This window comes from Trachemys scripta, chromosome 4 (assembly GCF_013100865.1).
Source record: "Trachemys scripta elegans isolate TJP31775 chromosome 4, CAS_Tse_1.0, whole genome shotgun sequence".
Classification (NCBI taxonomy): Eukaryota; Metazoa; Chordata; order Testudines; family Emydidae; genus Trachemys; species Trachemys scripta.
In genome coordinates this window covers 74,429,655-74,439,505 of record NC_048301.1, presented here as the reverse complement: position 1 = coordinate 74,439,505, position 9,851 = coordinate 74,429,655, and the positions used below count along the sequence as shown (strand labels likewise).

General features: G+C 48.1%; 1 protein-coding gene across 1 annotated transcript in view; it reads left to right on the top strand.

Annotated features, from left to right (window-relative positions):
- The first annotated feature begins 473 nt into the window (after window positions 1-473).
- Window positions 474-9,851, top strand: part of CD82 (CD82 molecule) — a 70,268-nt gene continuing 60,890 nt past the window's right edge. Inside the window, exon 1 of the mRNA XM_034769601.1 lies at window positions 474-614. The gene's annotated coding sequence lies outside the window, so the exon portion shown is untranslated. The remainder of the gene's footprint in view (window positions 615-9,851) is intronic.

The window sequence follows — 9,851 nt, the reverse complement described above, 5'->3', positions numbered from 1 at the left end:
TTAAGGCAAATCAAAACAATCCCAATGATGTACCTAGGTATGTAAGCACAACCCCCTGATTTTTAAACCAGTTTCATAATCTTGGGGGCCTGAACCAGGAGGTTTGAATGCTTGGGATTGGCAATGCTACAAAGAGAGAGCAGCAGGCTGACCCCCTACAGAAATCAGAAATCTACCGGCTAACGGCGCCCAGAACCACTGCCCAGCAGCCCGTTTTACTAGGAATCAAAAGTCTGGGGGCAGTGATTCCTTCCTTTTAAGGCACAGCTTGGCACGGCAGGAAAGGACTGGACCGAGCTGGCTGGGACCACTGAGTGTGCGGAGCCCTGATCAGCGCCGAAAGCAGCTGGGGGAGGGAAGGGTTAAAGCGGCCTCGCAGACGACGCGCAGTTGCCAGAATCCATTGGGTTGGTTGGCTCGGCTCCAGTCTGGGCTGGGACGGGGAAGGGTTAAAGGGGCGAGGAGGCGTCTCCAGCCTGCCCCAGGGGGTTGGCGGTTGTAGCTGACTCCTCCTGGTCCGAAGAACTGAAAGCAGCCGGGGAAGCCAGGAGCCACATCGACTGAATCTGGGCAAGGGAAGGAGCCTGTTACGCGTCGCTCGGTCCCAGCTGCAGGTGAGAGCGCGGCGCCCCTGCGGCAGGCCCCGCGCGCTCCCGGGCCTGGGCAGAGCTGCTAGGGAGCGGCGGGAGAGCTGGGAAAGGGGCCGCGCTTTGGAAACTTCCCGGGAAAGTGACCGAGGGAGTCCAGGGCAGACGGGACGGGTCTGCAGCTGTGTAAGGGGGGGGGGTATCAGAACGAGCCTTTCGGGGGGCGGGGGAACTGCTCCCGGGGCATGTAGCGTTTCCCAGGGTTTCTCAACGCTCCCCAGCAGCTTCCCCGAGCGCTGGATCCTTAAGGGTTGTGAAGTGGGGTGTCCGTACCCCGTAACCGAATGTAAATGGGGCAGGATGCTCCAGGAGACCCCAGATCCCCCGGGGAGGGGTCTCTGCCCCCGAGCAGCGTTTGCCCCCTTCCCGTGGAGGGGTTGGAAAGTGGTGGGCTGGGCTGTGAAACTGGCTGTGCGTGTCGTCGTCCCCCCGTTTCCCTCCCCCCACCCCCGCAAAAGTGGAGGCATTGATACCCGTAGCGAGCAGCGGGGCTGGTTTGTTTTCTCTTAATCCGGGGCCAAACACGATGGGCATTTCGGGGAAGGAGCAGCTGTGGTTGTAAATCAACTTGGTGGGATGCCCTCTTCTTCCTCCCCGCTTGGGAGATTCCCTGGCACAATCCCCGTGTGTGTGTGTCACTCACTGGAGCTGCAGATGCGCCTGCCACTCGGAGCGAGGGGGACTTTCCCAGTGGGCGAGATTGGACCGAAGCGCATCGGGGCATTCACAAACTGAGTGGTGGGAAACTCCGTATGAACTTTCCAGAGAAAGCGAAGGAACCGGATCAGAAAACCCCTTGTACAGCCCGCCCGTCTGAGAAGGCGGGGGCACTGTGCCCCGTGACCCTTGGGTACTTCTGTGGCACCCCCCCCCCCTTGCACGGAGTGCAGCCCTTCCGGCTAAACTCCAGCCATTTACCGAGAGGGCACTAGAGGCTGCCGGTGGGAACGAGCGATCCCAGCCTGGAGGGGCTTGAACTGTCAGAGACGGCAAGAGAGGGGGCAACAAGCCACTAGCGATTATGGCCCTTTCTTCAGTTGTTTGTTTTGGAGGAAAACTTTAAAAGTTCTGCCTTTAACGGAGCTTGTCTTTCGGCGCAAGCCGGTGCCATTGCAATGCTAGATCTATATATAAATAACTGCTCGCTAACGTTTAATAAATTGAGCTAATTTGACCGGCCAGAGAGGAACCTTCCTAAGGAAGGTTATTTCCCCAAACACTTCTGTCTGAGGCTTGGCCAAACAGCTGCGTCTGCTGAGAGTTGCTTTTACTTTGCCATGCTGGGTTAATTAAAAGCTGTTGTTCCTGGGTGGGGTTAAACTCAAGGTAACTATGGCAGTGTAATGGGAAAGGACTGTCCTGAATGGAGGTGGACTTGTAGCTGCTCCAGGAGGGTTTCTCCTGCTGGAATGCAGCAGCTGCTGCTGCCAAGTTACTAGGACTTAGCTACAGTGGAGGCAGGTGCTCTGATCTCACTCAGCCATGCCAGCTTATCTCAGGGTACGTCTATACCCAGCCGCTAGTTCGGCGGCTGGCAATCGAACTTCTGGGTTCGACTTATCGCGTCTTGTCTGGACGCGATAAGTCGAACCCGGAAGTGCTCGCCGTCGACTGCGGTACTCCAGCTCGGCGAGAGGAGTACCGCGGAGTCGACGGGGGAGCCTGCCTGCCGCGTGTGGACCGAGGTAAGTTCGAACTAAGGTACTTCGAACTTCAGCTACGTTATTCACGTAGCTGAAGTTGCGTACCTTAGTTCGATTTGGGGGTTTAGTGTAGACCAAGCCTCAGAAGCTAGAGCTGGAAAAGTCCCATTTTACTACCAGTGCAGGATTGTTCCAGACAGTTCACTGTGCCTTCTGCAATCTGGTGTAAGGATACTCCTCCCATCAGCCTGTCACCTCTGACTGTTGGGACACTGGTGTGATTGTTATCCAGCCTAATAAATCTTCCTTCTTGTGGTACAGAGGGGTCTAACTGCTCTCCCTTCTTGATGTTTGCCTCTCTATTAACACAGGTGATTGGCTGGTGGAAGAAACACCATGATAATCTTGTTAATTGTTTTTTACCAAGCTATCTCACTTGTTCCCCATATGTCATTCCCTCCAGCTTTGGCCTGATGTTTTCTAAACGCCAACTTGTGTCAATATCTTGTAATGGGGTGCCCAGAACTGAATACCATATGCCAGGTGTGGTCTTGCTGGAGCTGCTAAAGTGGCAGTGTTGCATTGTTGTGCAGTGATGCTATTGTATTCTGCTGCCTTGCAGAGTACCCTATACAACATACCAGAACCTCAGAGTTATAAACCCCTTGGGAATGGAGGTGGTTCGTAACTCTGAAAAGTTTGTAACTGAACAAAACATTATGGTGGCTGTTTTAAAAGTTTACAACTGAACATTGACTTAATACAGCTTTGAAACTACTATGCAGAAGAAAAATACTGCTTCCCTTTTTTAGTAGTTCACATTTAATACAGTTCTATACTGTATTTGCATTTTTTGTCTCTGCTGCTGCCTGATTGAGAATGTCCAGTTCCAAATGATGTGTGTGGTTGACTGGTCAGTTCGTAGCTCTGGTGCTCATAACTCTGAGGTTCTACTGTATATGCCACAGTGGCTTTGGTCTAAGGTGCAGTGGAAACCTTGACTTAGTGGTCCATCTAAGCTTTTTCAAATTCTGAAAAGTGATGCTGAATGCTTCAGAGGAAGGTAACTATAGGATACCAAGTAGTCTGGGACTCTTTTATTTTAGAGAGATCTCCTCCTGTGTCCTGTCACAGCAGTTAAAATCTGCTGGGATGCTCTACAACTGTCCATGAATGGCAGGAAATTCTTTGAGGAAGCCTGATTTTTGAACTTTCTCCTTATGATGATCCACCACTCACCCTAGTCTTACACTATGCCTTTAGACTGCAAGGATCACCTGTTCATTCAGGCTTTTAGCTATCACTAGGACAGAGGATGTGTACACTACTTTTTTGGCATAACCTATCTGGTTAGCTATCCAGATACCTAGCAATGGAAACCATGCAGGAACTTAAATAGTTGATAGTTTTTTCTGACCCTATTTGGTGATCAGCATATGGCCTTAAAAGCTGTATGGTATCCTGCCTAGTATTGCTGCACATACTGCCTTTGTTCAAGTGAATGTCTGATCCTTCTTTTTGTCTGGAAGTTTGCTGAGCTTTTTTAATCACCCTACTGTCCTGCAACTGTGAGCTCCACAGACCACATGTTTTCTTGGCTCAATATAGTAATTCCAACCCTTTAAAATATATTTGCCTTGCCTTGGAGTCTTTCGGGGCATGAGTGTACCACAATTATACACTAATGGTACTTGGGTGGCTTAGTTGCCTTGGCAATGGGGCTCTAATTCTGTTAGATGTCATAACAGGATCTGCACAGACTTGTACCTAATATGACAAATTCCAGAAATGGTCCAGCCTGTTCCAACTAAAAAGGATGTTGCTAAAGGTAATGGCTGAGAGCATCCATTGTAGTTCAACATACAGATGTTGGCTGTGAATGATCCACTTTGCCCTAGGAGTTGTAATGAGTCTGTTACAGTCTGAGTAAGGACTCATGCAAGGTTACACCTAAATCCTACAGCTAGGCCATTGGATTCTGCAGGACTTTAAAATGAAGTTGCCACAGATTTCCCAAACAAATGGTATCTTGAAAATACAGCAGCCCCTGTATATTCTGATTAAATTCACTTTTGTACTTTGTTCCCATGGCTTTCAGAGACAAAGTGAGTGGGGTAACATCTTTATTGGACCAACTTCTGTTGGTGAACTAGAGGAGTTTTTGAGGGTACATCTACACTACAGCGGGGAGTCGATTTAAGATACGCAAATTCAGCTACGTGAATAGCGTAGCTGAATTCGACGTATTACAGCCGACTTACCCCGTTGTGAGGACGGCGGCAAAATCGACTTCTGCCGCTTTTTGTCGGCGGCGCTTACTACCACCTCCGCTGGTGGAGTTAGAGCGCCGATTCGGGGATCGATTGTCGCGTCCCGATGGGACGCGATAAATCGATCCCCAAGAGGTCGATTTCTACCCGCCGATTCAGGCGGGTAGTATAGACCAGGCCTGATGCACAAAGTTCAACAGGCCTTTGTAATATTAGAGACTGAATCTTTTTAGTTACATCTTGTACTCGGGGACAGAGCTTGAGCTTTTGACAGCTGGGGTTCTGTCCCTGCTCACCGTGCTGGGGCACTAACACAGTAGTGACTTGGGTCCAAGAGTGCCCATTACAGAATCACCAGTGTCACTTCTTGCAACACCATGCGTTCTCTTGGACATTTCCCATCAAAGTACTGAACCGGTCTGACCCTGTATAGCTTCTGAGAACACAGCCTGATTGGCTGCACATGTGGATTCTGCACAAGTGAAAGTCTGGGACTGTAGAAAGGCTTCACAATCCTGGGATATGTGACAATTCCTCTCTCTACATAGGACTCTCACTTTGGGATACTACCATCTCCCCAGGCTGCCTCTCTCTGTGGGGAAAAATGCTGCTTCTCTTCCATCTCTGATGCTGGAATCTGGTGATGCAGTGAGGTTGAGTTGGTATGCAGTACTCATGTTCACATGCCTTCTCATTTCTGAAGGTCAGAAACTTGTGGCTAGATTCCTACAGATTGGTGAGATTGAACTATTTTATAATGCTACAACTTCCATGGCCGAGCTAGTATTGCAAAGAACTGTGGAGAGGAGGCTAGTGTTTCAGTGACAACTTTGCAATCCCAGTAATGGGCTGGTGTTGCACATATTGGTGTATCTGATGACAAACTAGCTGCAAAGGTGACAAATTCTTGCTGCTTTATAGGATGCCGATCAAGCACTGTATGTGCGGACGCTGACGGGACATGGACCTGTGGAAAAGGAAGCAAATAGGCTTGGTTATGCTCTGAGACACTTCCAGGTGGCACTCTTGTGGGTGTCCCAAGCACAGGATACTAGTTTTGGTTGGAACAACTGACTGGAGTATCATTTCCATTCCTGCTCAGAGACAAACTGATACAGGGGTCTGGTACCAAGTGTCTGTCTTGGAGCAAGAGTTCCAGCCCTTCTGTAAAAACATGAGGCATTTGTGTTCCTGAGGTACTTTGATGCTTGTTCACATTGGGATGTCCCATCACTGTGAGCCCTCCCCCTCCCCAAAAAGGCACTGGTTAGTCACCCTGAAAGCCATGATACAGATTCAGGGACAGTCCCCATTTAGTAGAAGGGGATCGCTTTTTCTCTTGCTTCCTCTTCTGTTATCAACAGCACACATGTAAATTCCTCTACGGGGGAGGAGTCTTTTGGATTAGAAGAACAGTTCCACTTAATCCAGCTGGTTTGGTCCAGAACCCAACTTGACTTTGGTTGATCTTCTCTATTGACCTGATCAGCAGCACGGCTGTGTATGACAAGGTCTCTAAAACCTTCCTGCTTCTGTGTGTGAGTGCACAGTGTTGTGAGTCGGAGTTATTAGTGTGAAACTGGGGTTGGCAGTAGGGGATCTGCTCTTATCGGTATGGGGTGGAGGCAGCAGGGCAGATGCCTGAGGCATTCACTCTTTTTCGTACCAGCGCATGTGACAGAATGAGGTGTAAGGTTTCTCCAAGGCCAAGGCTTTCTCCATAGGGCTAGCCCTACCCAATTGCCTGGAGTCTCCTCCCTTGTGAAGATTTCACAGCTTTAACGATGCAGCTCATCTGGACTGTCCTCATTCCAGTTAGCATGCCACTTTGGTCTCTCAGCACCGGCAGGTGCAACGTAACCTGGACCTGGAGGCTGGCAAAGGAGATGTCCTACCAGGGCCTCTTCAAAGCTCAGTATCCAGCTGCTTGCATCTGCTTCTCTCCTCTGGGTGCCTCCTCCTTTCATTCTAAGACGTCACACAGTGTGACTGAACTTCATGTGGAATTCTTAGGTTGACACTGGCTTCTCCTCCTTGCTGTGAAGATGCTTGAATTGGGGACCGAGCTTGAGGCATGTGTCACAGTGGAGCGCTAAAGTTATATCACTGCTACAGCCTATGTCAGTAAAACCTGCGTTGCTTGGTGGGTGGAATATTCACCCCCCTGAGCGACATAAATTACACTGACATAAGTGCTCAGGTGTGCACCGAACTATGTTGGCTGGAGAGCTTCTCCCACCAACAGAGCTTCTGCCACTCATGGAGATGGGATTTTTATGCTGATAAAAGAGCTCTCTCCCATCGGCATAGAGCGTCTTCACCAGATGTACTACCGTGGCGCAGCTGTATCAGTACAACTGCACTGCTTCAGCTGTGTACTTCAGAGACATGACCTAAGTTCTGGCCTGCTTCAGAACAGTTTCAGACTTGGCAGGCATTTTATATCCTGTTCCCTTCCTGTGCTTCTATGGGGTCCGTCAAAGTGTGACGCTTTAAAAAAGGAGGATCTGTAAATAAATCTGAGACTAAAGTTTGGGGGGTGAAGGGGTATTCAAACTACTGCTGGAGCAAATTAGCCCCACAGAAGGCAGCGGCGTTGGAAAGCTCTGTAAATGTATCTTTGTGGGACAGGTGGTGATAGGCTTGTGTCTTAGTCTTTGCATGGACCCTCTAAGCTTTCACTCAGCTACCAAATTCTTCTCTTCCTTTAAAATATGTAAAGATCTGGTTTTGGTAAGAAACGTACAAGATATGTTATCATAGATCCTTGACCCATTTCAGCCTTTAAAGAGTTCTTCATTTGCATCTCACCAGGATCACAGGTTCACATCTAAATGGTATGTTACCCCTGCACTGGCTCGCCCCTGGAGCACTGCATGCTGGGATCTGTAGTCTTGGTAGGACACATTTAGGGCTGTCAGGAGTGGGAACTTCTCCATCAGATGATGATTAAAGATGGATGTTTGGAGGGATGGTTATAGGAAACATCTTCCCTTTGGGGACCTTTGTATAATTATATGGGACCAACAAATTATCTAACCTCCAGCTCTTCAGGTAACTTGTAAATATCTCCCAAATGATGGGATTAAGAAGCAGCAAAGGGTAGGCACGTCTCAGCATGGTAAGAAGTTAATGGTGGAGGCACCCAGGCACTTGTGCTAGGGCTGATGGTCAATACACTGTGGAAGAGGGGCTGGGTAGGGTAGCACTGGCAGAACGTATTAATACTTGGCATAGGATACTCAAGAGTAGGGAGGATTGTGAAGACAATGGCTGACTTAAAACTGAACAGCATAAGTGTAATGCAAGGTACTGTGTACTAGGAAGAGTGGCTTGAACTGTCTGCACACTGATGGGTTCAGAATTCACTATAATCTCCCAGAAGAAAGATGAGGGGTTACTGCAGGCAGCTTACAAAGATGAATGCTCACTGGGCAGTGGCAGCCAGTCAATAAAACATTAGGTTGTCAAGCCAGGGATTTAGAACAACATAGGAAATGCTATAAACCAAGGGCAACCTCACCTTGTGTCCAAGTTCAGTCACATCTCAGATATGTCAGAAATAGAAAAGCCCTTAAGGGGGGTAATTGAAACTAATTCAAGGCAAAAGAAGGGGAGGGAAGAGGCAAACAGTCTTCAGTGTCTTGTACCTTCCTAGGGAAAGAGGAGGCACAGATAATAACTGGATATTCCAATTTACAGAAGGACCTGTAGAATTCAGACAGCCACACTAGAACTAAGCAAAAAGAAATACTTTACATGACATTTGTATTGAACATGTGAAACTTGCTGCCACATGTTGAGGCAAATAGCAAATCTGGTATCTATAAAGCCTAACATCTGGAAAGTGCCAGTTCATTAGTGGTTACAGCACTTGTAATAAAACTTCCAAGGGCCATCCATCCTCATGTGTCAGAGCATAAAGTGGTGACCAGCTGGGGTCAGGAAGAAACATTTCCTAACTTCTCTGCAATATAGCATTGCACAATCATTTGTGTGTTAGAGGTTTATCCCTGTTTGTGAAGGCTGTGGCCACTGAGGATGGGACAGATCACTGACTTGTTCCAATATGATTGTTTCTGTGATTGAGAACTGGAGAATGCCATGTCTGGCCTTTGTATGTAAGGATATCCAAGGCTGCTGGCTGCTCTGTAAAAGGAGGGTCATTCGCTATTGAGATAAAGGCTTCCCTATTCAGGGCTGAAGGGAGCCACCTATCCTTTGCATATATGACTTCAGAGCAGCAGGTGAACAGCTTGCCATCTCTTCTGCAGTTGGAATGTACTGTGTGAATTGGCAGCCTGGATGACTGGCTCCTGAGCTATCTAAAGGTGTGTGTTGGGGGGAAGGGGGAGGTAAACGATGCGGTTCTGGCGGGACCCAACTGAGAGTCCTGTTTTAAGCGATTTGTCCTGAATTGGCACAGTTACAGCCCTAGGCTGGGGTTTTTCCACCTCTAAGGCAAACCAAACCAGCCAGACAAAGAGGACTTTGGTCTCCCTTCACTGACTAACCACAAGTCACACAAGCAATTCCCTAAGACACTCCAGTTTCCCAGTATCACCACCAGTGCCACTCGTTATGGGGACAAATGGTTATGAAAACCAATACCCCATTAAAAGAAAAAAGGTTCTCTTGATCCCAAAGGATCAAGCCCCAGACCCAGGTCAATATACAAATCAGATCTTACCCACAAATCACACTGTTGCCAATCCTTTAGAATCTAAAGGTTTATTTATAGAAGAGAAAAGATATAGATGAGCTAGAATTGGTTAAATGGAATCAATTACATACAGTAATGGCAAAGTTCTTCATTCAGGCTTGTAGCAGTGATAAAATAAACTACAGGTTCAAAATCAAGTCTCTGGAACATTCCCACCTGGGATGGGTCATTCAGTCCTTTGTGTAGAGCTTCAGTTTGTAGCAAAGTCCCTCCAGAGATAAGAAGCAGAATTGAAGACAAGATAGAGGCGAGGCCTTAGCCTTTTATAGTCTTTTCCAGGTGTAAGAACATCTTTGTCCTTGCTGTGGAAAATTATAGCAAAATGGAGTCTGGAGTCACATGGGCCAGTCCCTGCATACTTTGCTGAGTAGCAAGGCATATTTGCCTTCTCTCAATGGGTCAGTTGTATAGCTGATGGCCCTCAATGGGCCATCAAGCAGGCTAGGCAGAGCTAACACCAACTTGTCTGGGAAGTTTCCCAGAAGCATGGCATAAGTTTGAAATACAGACAGTATAAAGCCAATATTCATAACGCCAGCTACAAAATGATACACACATATAGACAGCA